Source organism: Vollenhovia emeryi, unplaced genomic scaffold (genome assembly GCF_000949405.1).
Source record: "Vollenhovia emeryi isolate VEMERY1.0 unplaced genomic scaffold, V.emery_V1.0 DF939143.1, whole genome shotgun sequence".
Classification (NCBI taxonomy): domain Eukaryota; kingdom Metazoa; phylum Arthropoda; class Insecta; order Hymenoptera; family Formicidae; genus Vollenhovia; species Vollenhovia emeryi.
The window spans coordinates 1,668,680-1,689,656 of record NW_011967223.1 but is presented as its reverse complement, the minus strand read 5'-3'; the positions used below and the strand labels follow the sequence as shown (position 1 = coordinate 1,689,656).

Here is a 20,977-nt window from a genome sequence, read left to right as displayed (position 1 = left end):
CTTGGCCCCCCCCCCGTCCCCCCCCGCCGCTGCCGCGTCCCTCTCGCGGTGCTCTTATTAGCGCCGGGGTTGCGTACGCACTCACCGCCGCGGCAATCTGCCGAGATGGTAATGATAACTCGCTCCTTGATTTCCTGGTGCGGCCAGCGCGGCACGAGCCCCGCGACCTGCTCCGAGCGCGCGCGGTTAATGGACGATGCGAAACAAAAGAGACGAAGAAAGACGAGAGGACGACGGCGGCCGACACGCCCTTGCCACGGGGCGAAATCTTCCGAGAAGCGGCCGTGATTACTGCGCCGCGCGAAACTCGGAAGCCGCTCCGGAGCCGGGGCACCGTTTTCATAAATACGCCAGCTCGACGGGGCGAAGAGGGATAGAGGGAGGGAGGGAAGGAAAGAAGGAAAGAACGAGAGACCAGTCCGCAATAATTATCAATGGCAGTGAGTAATAACTGGGGAGGGAACTCGAGCAAGAAAATATCGGGCGCAACGTGTATACGCGAGAGCGATTAGAGGATTTTTCGTTATCGCGCCTCGCGAGATCTTCCCCGCGCGCGCTTTCAATCGCACGTGCAATTTCGCGCGGCGCAGTAATGCGCGTGTATTACCGTCGTGTTTTTGGGAAAATTGCACGGCACACGTCTTGTCGCACACAATTGAGCATCCTCCTTCCCGAGAAAACTTTCATCGGGATCGCATAACCGAGAGGAGCTCTAAAAGCAGAAACTACTCGCAGCGGGATTGAGCACTTGGGATTTGTTCGAGCATTCGAATGTTTAGCAGCGGCTTTTCTTCCCGGGCGATTCGTTTCCAGCGCGCTTCATTTACCGAAGCGTTCCGCTCCCTCAAAAGGAAGGGAGAAAGAAAGAACTTTTCACAGCGAGGGCTCGGGAGAGAAATTCTCGCGAAATCTTTCGCCGCCTCATTTGAGGCTGCCTACGAAATACGACCTACCCGAAGTCTGTCAGGGGCCTGACAGATCCAACGATTTGAATATTGCCGAGGAACTCGGTCGTTGCCTGCAGACTCACCCCGGCTCTCTCTCCTCCCGAGAGATCATTGCTTCCGCTCAATTGTGAGAGATTATCGAGCCGTTACGCGCAATTCTTCTTGCGCCGAGCACTTGACGAATATTTCTAGCCATATTTCGTTCCCTCGCATTATCTCGCGTTCGAGAATAACAGCAAAGTGGCGCAATGCAAAATGTGTTTTAAATAATAACCGAGAAGAGGGCTGAGATAGTAAATCATTGAAACAAACGTGACTGAAATCACTATCGGTCCATATTTGATGAAATTTCCAAGTCGCTCGTGTAAAGCATCAAAATTGTTGCGATCGGTGACATTTAATTAAAGGTAGCGAGAAAGTATTCCAAGCACGTAGGCGATTTCTCTAGGATAGCGTGTACATATGTACAGGGAGCGTACACGGTTTACGAGAAATATTCTGCGATAACCGTCGGTATGAAAAACTAAAGTGGTGGATAAGGGCTTGCCCGACTGTAATGGGCCGGAACGAGCGGAGGATTCCACCGCGGACCAAAGTGCGCGTATTTGTACTCTACTTTGTGGCAGCCGAACGCAAAAGCGCTCCCCCGCTCCTTCCTGTCTCCCCCAATGGCGCCTGATCCCGTCCTCGAAAGCTCGTGGCTGCGCCGTAATTAACGATTACAAAGTATTTCGTACAGATGATTATCAGTCTGCGCCGGATGCACCGGCAGTCCCACTCCATAACTTCCGAGACTTTGATGTGCACGCCCGGCCCTTGTTTCCTACCCCATTGTGCCGGGCTCTTACAATCGCCGGCGACGTCTATATAGGGTGTTAAGAAAAAGAGTTTGAAAATGTAAAAGAGCGCAGCAATCGGCTCAAGTATTACGGGGGCCTTTTAACATACAATCGCGAATCAATTCTCCTATAGATTTCGTATGTCGCCGGCTATTTTCTTACTATTTGACATTTTCTAAACGATCGACTGCTGCTTTCTCGTCACACACGCACGTACATTCTGTTGTACGTTTCTAATACTAGAATTTCAGAATACACCTATATTAATAAATAAAACCAAAAAAGAACTTTAATTGACTTATTGGTCCAGTAGGATGACACAATTCTAAGTAAAAACTATCATTATTAATAATACGTATGTTAAATATATATTTGAAACCTTTTTACTTTATACTGATCTCACATATACGTGGAGAAAAGTCCCCTATTATGAACTAGGCTCCTAATATGAGGTAGCGGAGTTTCTGCTAAATTAATAGGCATCATCTGTTGGTTCCACCATGAATTTATTACCCTTGGAGTGAAATCTGTTTCATAAAAAATAGATTGTTAGATCGTGTGATCGTTGCGAAAAAAGATTTGTCATTGAATTTGAACGTTGAAAGCCTACTATCGCCTAATAGAGGACTTTCCTCTGTATACGTTCGATATATCGATTATGTAACCCTGGCATCTTTTTATCCTGTACTGGTCTCGTCCAATTAGTTAGTCAATCAAGACTTCCCGATTCGTTATTTACAAAGCGCAATACACGCTCTCGCATTACAGAATTCTCTTTTCCAACACCCCGTAGATATCGACGTGCGTGCGATATCGTGGCTGATGCTTGTGCGCGCAGCCGGCATCGAAAACCCGCGGTGTCAATGAAGCGCGGAATCGCGCGCGCATCGTTCTATGCGCGACTTGCTCGTCGAGGGTACGATGTTTTAATTGGCGACCCGCTGACGCAGCGCTCTTTTACGCGCGCGTGCAGAAAAAAAAGAAGGAGCCGAGTATCGTCTCGCGATACGCGCGCATTTCGCGCACACCCGCGCGCCCCGATGCGCTCGGTTATCCTCCGCGAAATTACACTCGCCACTCGCGCATTCAGCGAGACGTGATTGCCGAGACTCGGGGTGGACGCTATAAGAAATACAGTTAAGGGCGGACAGTGCTTTTAAGCTACGATAAGAGCGCGACAGCGTCGCGACAAAGTATCGGTGGCACTTTGGGCTCTGCGGAAATGTGGGACGACACGCGGCTTGAGGGGCGATTATGAAATAGCGTCGCGGGGCCCTTTCTCGTTCGGATGGACCCGAAACGTGAGGCCTATCAGCCGGACGCGACTAATTGGGCGAAATTAAGACACGCGTTTCCGATCCGCGAATCAATTAATGACTGTCGCGATAGCGCGCAACTTGCGGGCGCATTTGCGCGAGCAAACGACGGGATTATATATTTTACCGTACGGGCGTGGAGAGATAGCGGATGACGAAGAAAGGAAAAAATTCTGACGAGATTCCGCGTATCACGACAGGAAGCACCGCCGCGCGCTTCTCGCTAGCGACTCTCGGCGAAAATCATTTATTTACCGTCGCCCGGCGACTATTAGCGCCAAATGCATAGATAAAGGCTAAAACTATGCATTACATTACGTACATTTCAAGCTCCGCCGTGTCGTTTAAACTACTTCATTAAAATATCATTCGTTCCACTTCGCCGATAGCAAAAACATATTCGCGCAAATGCGGAGCTAAGTGATCCCCTTGAAATCTCGGGTAGGTTCGCGGCGCGAGAGGCTCGTACCTTCGCGACGTTCAGATACGCCCCCGTGTGTAAAGTCAACTTGACAAATTGCGAATTTGATTCTCGGCTCGCATCGAACTCTTCGATTCTCGAGACGAGCGCCACGGCGAGCGAGTGTACGAGCACTCGAGAATCAAGCTTTAACCGTCGCAACGGATTACCGGCGAAGAAAGGGACTCGTTGTCAGCGGCAAGTAGTACCGTAGCCGGGGGACATTTTATCGCGAGCGGATTCTGCCGTTTCGATTTAGAGGATCTCTGCGAGAGCCTCGATTACGCCGCGCGGTAGCGGCCGTGAGCACTGACGAAATTAACGACGTGTCAGGATCATAATGGCGCATCATCATCCCGAGGCGAGGTGTATAAAGCATATGTTTTAAAGCTTCGAGTAATCGTGCCATTAAAGTAGGACCAGGGAGATGGCACAATGGGCGGCGGTGCGGGGCCGTTAAAGGGGCGCGATTAAATTTAATTATCAAATTTTACGATTATTCGGGGCGCGAGCGCGCAGCGCCTCGCTGCATGCGCGTAGGGGCTGCGGCGCAAAAAAGAGGCGTATTAGAATTAGCCAGCCGGGACGAAGCTTTAAGGACCCAATAAAACCATAAAAGTGGAAGGACAAAACGTGCACGTACCGGGTTCTCACGATTGCTGTATGCCGGCGACCGCTCGTTTCGCCTAAGCGTTTCTTATGAACATCCGTAAACTTCTCGTTCGCCCGAGTACCCGGCTGATACGTCAACGTATTATTCTGTCGCAAGAGTGACAGTCGGAGTTGCCAAGTGAACGCGCAGCATCGATCGAGAAAGGGTCGCTTTTCCCTCATTCACTGCGAGAAGAGCGTCTATTTCGCTCGTTGAGAGAGAGAGAGAGAGAGAGAGAGAGAACTTCTAAATAGAAGGCATTGTCAAAGTCTGATCGACGCGACCTAACAGTCTCCGTTAACTGCATCAATGTATTCCGCAAACGAGTGACGAAGAGTTATGACGCTGTAACTTTTAATTTAATTTCGCGGGACGTGACACGTTAACATTTGTTACTACTTTTTGCCTTTTACATTAAAAGAAACAATGTGCGTTAATCACGCGTGACAGACGAAGGGACGAAGTCGGTTGGAAACAGTTAGAGGGACGTGGGTATCTCGTTAAATGCTCTATGATCAAATGGCAGTCCGTAGCCGCTTTTTACAACGGCCGATCGCCTTCGCTCTTTTACGCGGCTCATCAAAACGAAGTCAAACCGTCGGCATCGGGCATTGTTTCCGATACCACACGCACGAGACGCCCGGGCGCTCGAAATGTCTCGCGTAAAGCGAGGGCTTAATAAAGCCTGGAATCCGGACTATTTCGTTCCTATCCGGCATTCCGTATCGGAGATGGGCGACCGTTTACAGCCTCACGGTGATCCTGCGCGAGGACAAAGGGAGAAGGAAAAGGGAACGAAGAGAAAGCCGACAGGGCGAAATAAAAAAAAAAGAGAGAGAGACGCGCGTTTAACGTACGCGTTTAATGACAGGTTAGAAACAAGCGGGCCCTGGTCGGTCTGTCTATCCGGGGCGAGTCTCTTTTGGCAGTAAAGCGAGTTCGACTTTATTGCCCGGAAGACCTACGCGTCGGCCGCCGAGCGATTTGGACAGTCGGACGTTTGGCGACCGGTGAATTTCCGGTTTATAAGCGCGTCGTAAGAGGGCCGCGTAATGCCGCGCCGTTAACGATTAACGATTCATTTAGGAACGTTTAGTACAGCGAACGGCGCTGCTACTCGAACTACGAGGCTATTTCGAACGGCTTCTCTCTAACGCACTGCGATAACCCCGACCCCTCTCCGTGTGATCGCACGTTTACGGAACGACGCGGAAGGCGAGTTCGAAACATGCTGGTTCAAAATTTCTCCTCTGCCCTCTGTGCGACAAATGTCCGAGTTAAATAAATGGGGCAAATCCAACAAACGAGCTGAGAAACTGAAGGAAGATGTGGAACGACGTTGGTAACAAAATAGTATTGCGATTATTTTGGGACGATGGCAGCAAATTATCTTCGAAATTCGCCAAGATCTTAGCTAAGCACAGACGGAGACGCAGAAATCTTTGCGCGTTGTAGATTCGAGGGTGAGCAGAAGGTGTGGCGTTCTTGGACAAAGGGAGGATGTTGATGGTATAATTTCGTAATTCCTTCCTCCTGGCCATTAGTATCGCGTTAAACCTACTAAAATACATCCAGAGGACAGACGACGATTCCGACGACTCGTTAACGTCGTTCATTGCGCTCGTATAACGCGTCCATTTCTATCAGCACGGTAAACAGAAAATCGATCGGGAGAGCTAGCCTCTCTCTCTTTCTCCCTCTGTCTCATTTATAAAATAGAGAGGAAATTCGACATACGCACCGCGATGAAGCACCTCGGTAACGAGAGTGACGCACCGTCCAGCTATAATTAATAAATACATATTTAGAATTCAATTATTATCTCGTGACCATTAAATCTTTCTAATTTAATTCACTTCGCTCTCCATAATTCCTATCACTCGCCAATTTCCACCCGACTCTCGCCATTTCTCTGCAATTATATACTCGTCAAACAACAAATGAAGATTCCAGATATTTCGCAATTAATTCGATTATTCCCTATTTGACAGCGCCAGCACGGAGATCCAATTAGCGCATCGCCAATTGCGCGCGGCGCAGCCGCGCGTAGCCGACACGCAGGACCCGCTGGAAATAAACTACAGGTTGTTCACACCAGCAATAATCGGGTTCTTGTTCTCGCTGCGCCGCAATTCTTCACTTACCGAGACAGCGGATGACGAAGCAAAGGGATATGGAGATAAATGACGCGCGCACGGTGGACACTGCGTGCGACGCGGCAGATTACCGTAACCGCGATCGCTCGGGCTCGCAGTGAAAAAAATAAGGGAGAGGAAAAAAAGCAGAGATGTCTCCGCTCGCGCGAAGCTTCGTCATTAAAAGCGGTGCACGAGCAGCAACCGAGTGCCACCACACTTAAGTACGTACGGGAGTATTCCGGCGCTCTCTCTCTCTCTCTCTCTCTCTCTCTCTCCCTCTCGCTCGCAATCAATCTTATCGGCTGCATTCTCCCGGGTCATTCTACCGGAGTAATCCCGGCGAGACAAAACGATTCGGGGCCCGTCAGAGCGTCGATGAGAGAACGCGCCTTCTCGGAAGCTGGCCGCCACCGTCGCGGTCGAAGGGAGACGCGGGGAGGAAGGCGCAATCGGCTAAAACCGTTCGCTAGTAGCATAAATCGCGTGCATTTAGCATCCGCGATTTTTCGCGTTTACGCGTAAACGCATTAATGCGTCACGCGGATCATATCTCGCGTCCATAATAACCGGCCGTGCGGCTCTTTTAAAAGCGCGACCGTACGTGGAACGATATCGTCGTCGTCGGCCCCATACGCGAGTACCTTTTCCCCTCCTCTTTTATCCCTTTCCTTCCCCCTTTTTCTGCCTCCTATCGTCCTCCTCACCGTTAATCCGCGGCCGCGTACGCAACGACGATGACGGTTTTACACGTGCGCTTTATCGCGACTAGAGCGCTCGCGCAGCATCTCTTAACGCCTTTCATAGTTGGCACGCTCTCGCTCTTAAAGCGATTGCGAGCAGGTACTTTGTCTAAGTACACTCCCATAAGACGGCGTAAGTGCGAGAGATATCGTTGCCCTCTCGTCCCTTCACCCCCTTCTGCCGCTCGTTCGTCGTTGACCCTTTCGCGACAGTCCATTTACCAGTTCTGTACGGACGTGCACATGTGTCACCGTCCCCGCCCCCCCACGGCGTTCCTTTCCTCGACGTTCTGGAGCGAGGAAAGACGGATATAACGCCAGATAAGACGGATTTCCCGGAGATCCGGCACTGTGTCGCGGGTGGTCTCCGGTGTACTCTCGCGATTTCGATGCAGCTGAAATTCCAGCTTAATGATAATGACGCGCGCTATCATCCCACGTATAAAAGAATACTTTGCGTATACCCCGAAAGTAATTAAACACGCGAAATCGTTTGAGTGATGTAAAAGCCTTCGTCACGATAATCTTGTATGTATTAGCTGTGTACTCTCTAAAAGTCAGTCAGTGGATTATCACTGAAAACAGGTACATGTATAGCACTGAATAATTCGGTACTATAGTCACTGTTTTAAATAATTCGCCGATTGACTTTTAGAGAGTATATCTCGTAAAGAAAATATCGAGAATATAAGGCCAATAATATTACGAGCGGTAAATAGTTCAATAAAACATTAAAATTCAGATATAATGAAGTTAGCGAATTACAATGTTTTCCTAATCTGACTTATAATGGGTGCTTTACAGCAACGTGCACAGGCGGTATTGTGTAGCACAGTGAATCGTTTTATCTTTGTTGTTATCAAACGAGGATAAATAATTATCTGTGTTACACTGTGTCAATATGTGTCTCGTGCTGGAAAGCACCCATTGGTAACGTTTATAATAACGCATTTTTAAAAATCTATATTTGGTAAAGATAACTCAGTCAGTTTTAACATGTGACGAAAGAAAGATCTGAGCTACATAGACTTTTCTGCTCCAACTCCAATAATCAAGTTTATCCGATTGGAAGAAAACCTTTCAATTAGTTCCTCAACTATTCACGCATACTAATGTGAAATATGTTATAGCATAACAAAATTACCACTAATAAATATTGGATTATACTTGGACAAGGAGCCTTGTTAATAGATTGCAAGAATAAAACACGCTGAAGATGATCAATTGTAAGTAAAGTCGAAATGTCCGTTAGTTATCTTTACCAAACATAGATAGAAAATGCGTTATCAAAACATTGTAATTCGCTAACTTTATTATACCTGAATTTTAATGTTTTATTAAACCACCGCTCGTAATATTATTGGGCTTATATTCTTGATATTTTCTTGATATTTAATAAAGACAAGCTTGCATTTAATTTTCTTAGTATATTTCATAAACTTCTGGAGGCACACGGTGGGAATTTTCTTTTAAAATTTATCCTGAAAATTACGTGATCGTGGAACAACACGGCATTTTCAAGAATTTTATGAGAATTTTCGAAATTTCACCATACATTTCACTAGTACCTAATTATACTTATTGTTAGTATACATTTTACTAATAAAATGTATGGCAAAATTTCAAAAACTCTCATAAAGCTCTTCAAAATGTCACGTTGTTCCACGTGATTTTCAGGATAAATTTTAAGAGAACATTCTTTCCGCGTATTAAAAGAAATAATGATAAATAAAGATAGTTAAAAGGCGATGGCGAGATAACGTGGAAAACGCTGATCCGTTCGACTGTCACTCGCCGATCAAGAGCGACTCGAAACTTAATTCTCACAATGCTTCGCAGACAGTAAGCCTCTTTTTTTCGCGGGGTATCTCGATGGCGCACCTCTCGTTCCCGCTCGTTCTTTATTCGCATTCGCTCCCTGGCGAGCGAGGAAAGCGCAGCGCTCAGCCATAAGCATGACAATTAACCCTTTGAGGAGCCTGTTGCTTTGACGATTTTAATAATCTTAAAAGACAGCGGCTTCTGATTAATACTTTAACCTACGCGGATGCAATCGACAATGCTTCTCCTCGTCGTGTGCGTCATCGCGACGCGACGCGATACGGCTGTTCGGTATTATCGTTTCACGATCTTTCGTGGTACATTATCATGAGAAACTCACATGCGTTCAGTCTTCCAGCGATACGGTTTTCGTGCTACTTCTTTTACATTTTATAAACAATTTATAATTATACGTTTTGTTACGCCAATTGTGTTTCTCCCAATAAAAGCATTGTAACAAATTACGTGCCGTGAACTGTGTGCGTGGAACTACGTAATATTTTTCGTAACATCTAAATTAATGTATAAATCTTCAAGATACTGTGATAACTCAATTTAAAGATACGGTCGAAAGATAAATTGCATTTCTATTCATACAGCGACGGAAGAAATTAAAAATTCCGTACAAGGCAGCGACAGATATTGAGTAATTACGTTGATAAATGTCCAGCGGCGAGGAATGCGATAACAATATCAAATCGGAAGCGTGCGTTCAACTTTTGTAGCGTACGATACCTTTACGTAGGTACTCATATGCCACTTTGAAGCATTGACATAAAAGCACTCCCATGCGGCATGACGTAAAGGACGAGCCGCGACATGAAACGACCCTTAGCAGCCGATAACACACGTGAATTATTTTCAAAAGCTAATTTTTGCTACGTCGGGTTGTATATATGTACTCAAAGTCAAAGGACGTTGTTACATCACCTTTCCGGTTCAGCGATATCACATTCAGCTTTTAACAAGCAAAAATGTCACTGCCTTTCCTACTACATGTCTGTATACATACGCATATGTATATACGGGAGAACAAAATAGTGGACAGAAACATTATAAAAAAATTATAATTGTACGGTCTTTACGCTAACGGTATTTCACCCAATAAAAGAATAATTGTAACAAATTACGTGCTGCGAATTGCGCGCGTGAAACTATGCAATATTTCTCGTAACATCTAAATTAATATAGCGTATAAATCTTCAAGATACTTTAGCAAATAACACAATTTAAAAATAAATTAAGAAATTAAACAGGGAAAAAGAAATATAAATGTTAGATAAATAGAAGAGTTTTGTACAAGATAAATAGAAATGTTCTACTTTTATAGAGGCTGTTCTATTTGAATCCATTTGCGCTCGGTCGAGGAGATATTAATTATGACAAACGCGATAACGAAAATCTAATTTAAATTTTTCACGCCGCTCTATCTCGGATACTTGAGGAGTAATTTAAAGTGTGTTAGGAAGGATTGCATAATAGCGTTGCGTTCATAAAGCACGCTAGTGGTCACATAATGTTTATGTACAGTGATAAGATGAGAAAACTCCGAATAAAAATCACACAACGGGAGACTGTTCCGTGAGTGCGATAACCCGCCGAGTCGAAGACGATTACACAAATCACAGTCGTCGATAGACACAATCAGCGTTTACAAACAAATTACTTGATCAATCACGCCCGTACAAAGCCCTTCGTTCAATCTCCAAGCGTGCATTCGCGGGTTCACGCGTTATTTCGCCTCAGTATTATCTATCAATTATGCTGAATACTTGTAGCCGAATAAATAGCATTCGTCTCTATGGTGCACCGGTTTGTCGTACGTGATCTATTTCCGACATTTTTGTCGAACAGTTAAACAAATTAAGTATTTTAATTGCGACAGGTTTAAACGTTAGGTTTAATATAAAGGTTAAATTGAAATACATAGAGTCAATGTATATATTTTATATTACGAGTATACGATACCTAAAATTATAAATAGAATTCTGAAATGGAACTATAGATGGCGAATAACGAATCGTTTGAAGCAAGCTTAAACCTGTCGCAATTAAAATACTTAATTTGTTTAACTGTTCGACAAAAATGTCGGAAATAGATCACGTACGACAAACCGGTGCACCATAGAGACGAATGCTATTTATTCGGCTACAAGTATTCAGCATAATTGATAGATAATACTGAGGCGAAATACAAGAGTCCCTTATTATGAGATAGGCTCCTAATATGAGGTAGCGGAGTTTCTGCTAAATTAATAGGCATCATCTGTTGGTTCCATCGTGAATTTATTGCCCTTGAAGTGAAATCTGTTTAGAGGAAAACTGATTGTTAGATCGTGTAATCATTTGCGAAAAAAAATTTGTGATTGAATTTGGACGTTGAAAATCTGCTATCTCATATTAAAATCATATCTCATAATAGAAGACTTTCCTCTATATAACCAAATGTACAGCATAATAAGATTATAAATAGAAATCTGTCGTGAAATCTGACGCAAATCACAGATTGTTTAGAGTAGAATTTCTTTGTTTTCATTTATTGCGAATAACGCGAAATAAAAGATCGCGCAGTGCCGGCTAAAAATAGCAGAAATACCTACAATGGTTATTTATAGCCAACTAATTTGGAGATAAATTGCTCTCGTCACCCTTGGGCCCCGAGTCTTCAAAAGAAAGATAAAGTTTGGCATATGGCGGCACAAATACAGAAAGTCGAAGCGCGGTTAACAGCTGGGGCCTGCATTCTGAGACACACGTGCTCGCTCGAAAAATGTCTGTTTCGTCTAATTATTTTTCTGCTACGGCTCGAACGACGCGGACGTGCTTTTGACAAGTAAACCCTCGCCGTGACAAATGCACGTATCGAGATATTGCAACGGCTATTTCACGCGAGATAAATCACCGTGGAAACAAATGAAATATGATCTTGTAATATATCCCTGAATTAAGACGTTCTTTAATGATTGCGTTCGTTAACTTTCGCACCCCCCCCCCCCCTACGCGAAATCGAACGAGGAACCGCGCGCGAAACGCAAAAGACGAAAAGTTGTTTTATTTATTTCGAATCCGTAGCTCGCGGGACGAATCGTTATCGGTGATCATTACGATTCCCCGCGGTGCACAATAAGGAAAGCCCCAAAGCGCGCGTCGGAAGTGGAAGCGAACTCGGAGCGATTTAAATATGAAGTGGTTCGGGATCCCCGGCGCTCTCGAGGAATCGTCCAAGTGACGGAGAATGATTACGCTAATGACACGGCCGCGGGGCGGTCGACGAGGGCGGGGGTGGCGGAACGAGGGGGGGAGGGAAAAGGGGGACACAGGGACGCCTTAACAACGGGATGGGTGCAGACTGGTACGACATTCCGCGCGGCACGCGATCCCAACATCAACAACATCGACTGCGCCTCCGCGCGGCCGCGCCGGCAGCGGCGGGGTCCGCGATATGCCCCCGGCCGCTTTTATCGGGGTCTCCCTTTTTTATTACGTCGCCACGGAACGTCGCCGCGGACGTACGATTTCGCTTTTATTGCGTATACATGCCCACCTCCCTGGACGTCGCGCCGTTCTCGCCGCTGACTTATCGTCCCCGCCGCGCCCGCACAGGTGCGCCCGCGCGCAAGACGAGGGGGAGGGGGGGAGGGGGGTGTCCCCCGTGAATGCATCGGCGAGGAACGATGAAGAGCGTGGATGATACGCGTGCAAATCCGCGGTGCACGGTGTTGTTAAACCGACATGGAAACGGGTCATTGGACTCTCGTGTATGCAAAGGGCGAGGAGAAGCGTTTGAGACGGCGACGGGTATACCGCGCGATGACACGCAGATACGATCGTTCACGGAGTGAGCTATCGCTCTCTTACGAGCCGCGCGCGCCAAGACCGTACATTTAGCACTGCTACGTGAGAAATCAGCGAGATTTTAACTTCTTGTTTATCCACGAGCGCCGCAATATTCCATTATATACTCTACCGTCGTAATGTTGATCGATAAAAGAAAAATGCGCAACGACGCCGTTTCGCCGAGGACGGAGGTCGTCTGACACGCGCCGGGAGTCCTTCTCGCGAGGGCACCGCGGATTATTCGATTACGATCAAATTTCACAAGTACCAGCCTACTCCTCACCCTCGACTCACCGTTAGTCACACTGTGGAACGAGCGGAGTGAATAATGACGGTATTATTCAAATAGCGCGTCGTGCCTCACAACTTCCGTGATTTTTTGCAGAAGCACAAAGACAGAGCGGCGCATTAGCGGTCACGGGCAAATTACCGTGTGCTCGCACGGAGAATTCATGTGCACTTACCCATGCCACGCAGCGTGTTTCCTATTCCGTCGAACTCGTCGGGGCACAGTTTGCAGAAGATGACCAAGCAAGCTGGAAAATAATAGTAATAACAGAATTTAATATCCCGTTTGACTCTGCTAAAAGTAACAGAATGAAAAATGTCATCATAACGTAAAGTATCACTTGTTTGTGCTTATTGTCACATTCTCAAAATATCCGATGTCACGTGACGTTCTAAAGAGATAAAATCATGCAAACAGCTGTAAAACGTTGTTTATCAAATTGTGAAATGAGAATCGTAATTATTGTACAGCACAAACATTAGAAGTGCATATACACAGGTTATCCAATGGCATTTCCACTGGGGACTCGTCGAAGCTAGGTTGGCCGAGCGGTCTAAGGCGCCAGACTTAAGATCTGGTTCCCATCTGGGAGCGTGGGTTCGAACCCCACACTTAGCAAATCTTTTTTTTCCCCGGAAGTTATTCGATTTACAAAACAAACAATGAGAACATGGCTAGTTGCAATTTTTCAACGGCATTCCCCGTTCAGATTTATCCGTGATTAAGATTGAGCCATGATAAACAGCTGTATACATGATTTATCCTTGTTCTTTTATTCTAAAACGTCATAAAAGATTTGTCGCGTTCAAGTTTGTAATTCGTCATTAATTACATCTCGAGCGGGCATGACGCGATTTCAAGACATTTCCGCGAGAAGATAAATGACGGTGGCTTTCGACGTAATCGGATTCGGAATGACTGTGGTCTGAAGACTGATGACGGCGATAATTGCGCCGAGTATAAATGGCTCGATGAATAGTCATAGACAATTAGAAAACGCGAGATAAACCAATGCGATCTCGTGCGGTATCAACCCAAATGACCGGTCTTAGAATAGAGCTAACAATAATAGTAATTTTATACAAATTAAACGCTGGCACAAAAATTACCGACAGTGACATAATATCACACGTATTGTATGTGTGTGAGGTAAAGACAATTCTTTAAAGATAAATTAATTCAACATATGCAATGTAAAGTTGATCAGAAGTTTACACGCGTGTGAAAGTAGATACGAACGTCTCACTTTAGGGGCGCGCAATCCGATATTTTTATCGATCATTCTCAAGCGCTCTTTTTAGGCTGATCGGCGTATCGGAAAGGAAAAGCGGCCGATTAAATGGGATTAGCCAAACGACAGACGACGCGGACCCTTTTCCCAAAAGACCGGGACTTGACACCGTAAAAGTGTCCACCCTATGCCACAGGGGAGTCTTCGAAGGGAGAAGAGAGAGAGGGAAAGAGAGAGCCGGGTGGCGGAAAGAAAGAGTAGGAGCGAGAGAATCGCGTATTGAGACGCCTGTCACAACAATTTCGCTGAAAAAGCACAACACGCTGACATAATGTCGAGACACCTTGTAATTTCATTCCGCCGCATCTGTTGTCATTCTCACGTTACCCCGCGAACTTCTCGACTTCGTTCGAGTGTGCGACACGAGAGGCGTCTCGTAATGTGAAAAAAAGATTGGGGGGAGGGGAGAATGTTAAGGAAAAAGATGAAGGCAACCCTTACACGCGGAGTACATACACAATGGAGCCTGTGAGAGTCCCCTGCAGTTTAGCACTCGTTGCCAATACCGCGGTCGGATTTCGAGATTCAGGTATCACGAAAAAAGGGGAGAGCTAAAAAAAACGAGACCTGACGGAAAATGTTTTTCCCTCTTTCCTGTATTTCGCTCAATGCTTTATTATTTTCTCAAATAGACAACTTTGGCGACGTTATTAAGTGGAAATTTTTGGCCTGCAGTTATGCGATTGTATAATTACTAAAGAAATACGGATTTAATTTAACAGTGAAAAAATATCAAGGAACTTACTTATATACAATTAATATCGTTAAGAGTGTACTAATTAATCGTGTCTGTTAATCGCAAGCTTGAAAAGTGTGACATGTCGAATCTTACTTGCTATATATATTTATCTATGAATTCAAACATTCTTGTTCTTTCTTCTACACTTTAGATCTTGTACCGTCTATAATAATAACTTGAAATTCGTGATTCGATACGAAAGAGAACGGAGCATGAAAATGAGAATTCGGGAAGTTAGATTCGAGAAAAATGCTTCTCGACGGCGGGAGCCATCCCTCGCGATTGCGAAAGGAAAATCGTATTTCTAATGCTCGGGCGTCGCGTAGCCGGTGCTCCGTGAAATCGCATTACCGGAATAAGGAATATTAAATTATTCCCCGCTCAGTCGGACTATCACCCCGCATCAGCGTCATCTTAAACCGCGGCTTAAAAATGTAATTTCCATCGTAAGCTGAATATTTATGTAGACTGTAGACCCGATCGTGCCGTCGCGTGTACCAACCAGAGAATTGTTTTGCGTTAATTACGAAGAATCGGGAGGACTTAATCAGCGGAGCTTTTTGAAAGCGAGCCAGCGATTTTCGGACATTAGGAGAGGGCGAGACAGAAATTAATCAAGCGTCTTTTCGAAACCATAAATAACGATTGGAGGCGGTCGGGACAGCGAGTGTACCGTGCGCTCAGACAATGGATGACAAATTGTGTGAAAGCAAAACAAACGGTGGACTAGATTGAGCCGGCTAGTCGGTTCGGCGGCTTTGCCATTGTCATCAATATAGCTGCGCGGGACATAATCTGGCGATAGCGACGTCGGCCAAGAAAAATGGACTTTTTCGCCAGTGTCCACCGTCCTTTCGCCCGAATTGCCCATTCTACTGCAAATTATATTCCACCCCGAATCGTCCGTTGCAATAATCTCGAGCCCAGATCTACCTCGGTATATCGCGGTAGATTTGTCTTCCCGAGGTTCATTCCGTGCATGTTTAACCGTATCACTGCTACTTCACAGGTAAAAACATGTCTCAATGTACATATATCTAAGCGTATTAGCGCGATACCCCAAATAAAAAAGCGAAATACCATACAGCTCATTAGGGATGGCGCGATAATAAATCGTATTTATCGCAAGGTAATATATAAATGTATACGCTTAATAAACTTTATCAACTTTCGTATGTCTACATCTCGTTCATGGTGAGCTAAAGCGCATTCCAGAGCAGACGCTGGTGCAAAATATCCCGAGGCGAGGTAGATCATCGTGTAAGGTTATCAGCGACTAGACGTAAACAAGGAACGTAGGAGGGTTACAGCGAAAGTCGCTTTGTACCAGGGGGAAGATCGGATCGCGGAGGCCGCGCGAGAAGAGGAGCGCAGTAATCTTAGCGTAGCAGGACACCGCCGTGGCGATCGTAAATGTTTAATATCGTGATTAAAGGCGCTGGCGCCTCTCATTATTATTTCAGTCTAGAGGACATTTCGCTCGGTCGCCTCCCTCCCCGATCCCGGCGCGTCGCGTCGCCGAGTTTCTTTTCAATTCTCACTTTCCACCGTCGGCTTAAAAATCTTGGCGAAAATTAGCCGGCTAAATATTTAAAGCACCCCACCGTCGTCTCTAGGAAGCGCGGGCGACGAAGGAAGAATGAAGAAAGCCAGAGGACACAAAAACCGTCTGTGCGCCAGGCAGCATTATTATCCCCGGCATGGAGACGAGCGCGATCTCTGACGGATTTTCACTCCGCGGATATTTTCATTCATCGCGCCCCGTCACTTCCCGCTGCACTTCGTGTCATCGAACACCCGCCGCGACTTATTGTTCCAAATATTCTCTCTACGAGTTCACCCTCCGCGCATCTCCGATTCGTCGCGGGGTTGAGAGAACCGTGAAATTATTTCGGTATAAATTAAAGTCGCTGCTGGTCGGTCGAGGATCGGGATTACTCCCGAAAATGAGATACCGTTCTCGTAAACCACAAGCACTTTAAACACTTCCTGTTTTGATCTCATCCAACCTTTTCTATGAGCTTCCACGATAATTAATCGACGGTCTTTCTCGATACATGTATGATTACAACACGGTAACATCGTAAATGTATATTTTACAAACGTGAGTCATGTCCCTGTAAAGTTTCACGAGAAACAGGTTGATTCAGTGCTGCCCTAAATGTAAAATCGCTTCCGTTCATGAAGTAATTCCGCAAATTCGTATCGCTCGACCGATCGCAATAACACTCGAAGATAGCTCTTACGCGGAATCAAAATTCATCCATGACGTCATAACGCATTCTATAGCTGGACGGAAAAAAAAGTTGCGGAACAAGTTATTCCTTCGTCGTCGATTGCCCGTAAAACGTTCGTCGAAGGGCTCGGAGCGCGGCGCCGCTGACAATTGGACATTTAAATTCAGCCGGAAGTTTCGCCGCTTGTAACTCGGAAAGAATCCGCGGCTGCATCGGCGGGGGTGCCGACACTTTTATGTCGCGTCACGCATTCGGACAGCGCGAGTACTCTCTCTCTCGCGCGCACGCACGCGCAAGCAACGAAAGGATATTCGTAAATAAAATTTTCGGAGAGGGTGACAAAATGGTCACACGCTCCAGTGCTGACCCCAGCCCGGGGGGGGTCAAAACTCGATATCTATGCGCGGCGAGATTTTTTTTATGTTGTTTTCACATAGTTACGCTCTTCCTCGGGGACAAAATAGATACCCGGGATTGCCGGACAGGATATTATAACGGTTCAGTGACAGGGGATCCTCTGGCGGACTCTCTCTTATTTTCCCCTTCGCAGGAATACTTCGAATACCGCAGGTTTAAGGCGGCTCTATTAGATCTCGTCGAATCTCCGATTTATATGTTCGTGCGAGGCATCGCTTTCTACGATTCCATAATTTTGCGGCAACATCACGTACGGATTGCAATTAGCTTTCAATTCTCACGGATAACGAAACCTTTTTGTCAAGTCAAATACTTTGAAGATATTTCACAGATGTTTCGTGAATGCGCGAGTTTCCACATAGTTTAATAAGTAAAAAATAATTTATAAAATATTAATTCTCTTGATACGTATGCAATTTTTTTTCTAAATTCTTAGATGTAAAAATTATATATATATATTACATCTGAGAATTTTAATATATTTATATTTTAATATATTAATATATATTATATATATTACATAAAATACATTTTTCATTATGTAAACCTGTTATACGTGTTTAAAATAAATGAAAAAAATTATAGTATTAATCCATTCCTTGTTAGAAATATAAATGCACTTTAAAACGGGACGAGCGAAGGAAAATACATCATAGCTAACAAAGCTACATGTATACCGTACACCATCGATACAGCACGGACTACCACGTACGCTTACGATCAATCAAGGCCGTTATCCACTGGCGTTTCTTGCCTCTCGTACGACTCATCGACGTGCGATTACGTTAGAGAACGAGCGATTCGCGCTACGTTCTGCCTTATTGCGTCGTTTTTTCCAGCGATGATTAATTCCCACGTGCACAGCGCTTGCATTCACCCCACGGAGGGAGGGAAGGAGGGAGGGAGGGAGAGAGAGAGAGAGAGAAGGAAAGAAAGGGAAAAAAAGGAAAGCCTGTCGCAGTATATTTCGCACGATTATTCTCGGGTATATTCGATGGAGATAGGCATAACGTATCTCTACCCGTATGATGACGGCAATTCAAATGATAGCATCTTTCTTTCGCGTCGACAAGAGAGGGGAGGAAGGGGAGCGCTCGGCTCCGCGCTCGCGGAACTTTTGCATATGACGAATCGAAGACTATTACCATTCAATCTCTTTGCGCGGCTTCATTTGCATGCCATCGTCTCCCCTGTCACGCTTTACATACGGCCACGGTCGTCAGTTGACGTTCTAAATAAGCGCGATTTTTTCACCGCACGGACGAGCCGGCGCGCGGCTGGACGCGCAGAATCGAGTCGATAAAACGACGATCGACCCGATGCCCGCGAATGTATGACTTTCAATAAAAACGGTAAACGATACGTATGCACACGTACGTGTACCGACAATGAGTCGACTCTTTCTTAACGCGTGCGAAAACTTTAACAACGAGAAGTAATTACTTTATTTTTAGTACGCCAGATGCGAGTCAAATGCATCGGGAGTCGCGATGTAAACGGGGATGTAACATTATTACACAGACATAAAAAGAAGTAACGTTCAACTTAAATTAACGAAAGTAATGTTATAAAATGTTTAGGCAATGTGAGCCGTCACCCGTTGAAAATGGTGTAAACAATTTGTATATATATAGTACAGCATTGGACGGTCCACATTGCCTAAACGTTTTCTAACATTACTTTCGTTAATTTAAGTTGTTTTGTATAGGAGCCTTATTTACATTTCCTATGTAACGTTCATATTTTATGTTCACTTTGAAAATGAACAAAAATTGTACTTCTTTATCCAAAAATTTCTATTAAGGCTCGAACAAAACAAAATATATATAAGTATATGTAAAACCATGTGTGTGTGTGTGTGTATAATAAATTCTTCTTTATGAAAAAGTAAACAGCCACATATAAATGACAGCAGCAAAAAGACTGGAGATACCGGGGATCGAACCCGGGGCCTTTCACATGCAAAGCGAACGCTCTACCACTGAGCTACATCCCCGGTTTTTGAAGAGCTCCGACTAACACGAGAGTAGGTAGGTAGTCAGTCTTCAACAGCGTCGTCTATTATTTCAATTGACGTAACGAAAATTTTCCTCGAAGGCAAATTAAGTGGTTAAACGTTAAACACGAACATTTTACTGTACAAATATCGCCAGAGAGCTCAGTGATGAATAATACAAATTCACGCTTCGAACGCAAGAGGGTAAATGTTATCGCTGTCTCATGAGATATTTACCTAAGTATAGTGTAATTATGTTGCACAATGACCTGGGACAACGTGCTAGTTTAGCTCTCTTATCAGCGAGGATTTTTGAAGGTCCCATGGTGTAATGGTTAGCACTCTGGACTCTGAATCCAGCGATCCGAGTTCAAATCTCGGTGGGACCTTAACTTTTGATCTTTCGCTCTTTATTTCGCGCATTGCATTTCACTAATTGTAAGTAAATTAGTGCAGGTTTTAAACGTTAATTTTAGCATCGCAAAATGAAATTATGTAAATTTCATACTCTATTAAACACGCGACTATGTAATTAACAAGCTCGCGCGTATCTATTACTAGCTCCTACACGGTTAGTGACTACATTACTGTAAGGTTAGCTACATAAATTATTGTAATACTGTCCTTGAAATTCCCCTCGCTATATTATAAAGTTATAAAAAATCGATAACACTCATATTTGAGATGTTTGTTAAAGAAGCTTAAAATATTGAAAGATAATTGTCTGAACATATTTTTGTATCACAATTATTGATATCAATATTTACACACACACACACACACACACACACACACACACACACACACACACACACACACACACACACACACACACACACACACACACACAAATGTTAATGCAAAATATAGCATAGTTAGGATAATTGGATTAATTCGTGCATACCATTTCCACGATCTATATAATTTCGAATCGTCTCTATAAAGATCATCGAGACGAAAAAAGATTAAAAAAAAGATTTGACAGCGGTGGGATTCGAACCCACGCCCTTACGGACTGGTGCCTAAAACCAGCGCCTTAGACCGCTCGGCCACGCTGCCTTCGCTAAGAGGCTTCCATAACTGCGTATAAATACAGGCCTCTCCTCACGACAGATTGTTTTCACTTAAAATTGATCGAAATACGATTGTAAAAGGTTCAAAATCGCATATAAAAGCAGCGTGTTGATTTTACTTCACACACAAAATATGTGTCACCAATTAATGTTGTACATTCAAATGTTAATACGTAAGTTCAGTCG

At 44.8% G+C, this 20,977-nt stretch overlaps 1 protein-coding gene and 4 non-coding genes across 6 annotated transcripts in view; 2 read left to right on the top strand and 3 right to left on the bottom strand.

Moving 5' to 3' along the window:
• The window catches only part of LOC105566677, a 401,439-nt gene that overhangs the window by 331,462 nt on the left and 49,000 nt on the right, over positions 1 to 20,977 (bottom strand). For both annotated transcript variants that reach the window (XM_012020872.1, XM_012020874.1), the window contains exon 3: positions 13,214 to 13,285. The gene's annotated coding sequence lies outside the window, so the exon portion shown is untranslated. The remainder of the gene's footprint in view (positions 1 to 13,213; positions 13,286 to 20,977) is intronic.
• Positions 13,573 to 13,656, top strand: Trnal-uaa. Its single transcript has one exon. It is a non-coding gene; the product is annotated as a tRNA-Leu (tRNA).
• Trnaa-ugc lies at positions 19,647 to 19,718 on the bottom strand. The gene has a single exon. It is a non-coding gene; the product is annotated as a tRNA-Ala (tRNA).
• On the top strand, positions 20,036 to 20,107 carry Trnaq-cug. The gene has a single exon. It is a non-coding gene; the product is annotated as a tRNA-Gln (tRNA).
• Trnal-uag lies at positions 20,698 to 20,777 on the bottom strand. Its single transcript has one exon. It is a non-coding gene; the product is annotated as a tRNA-Leu (tRNA).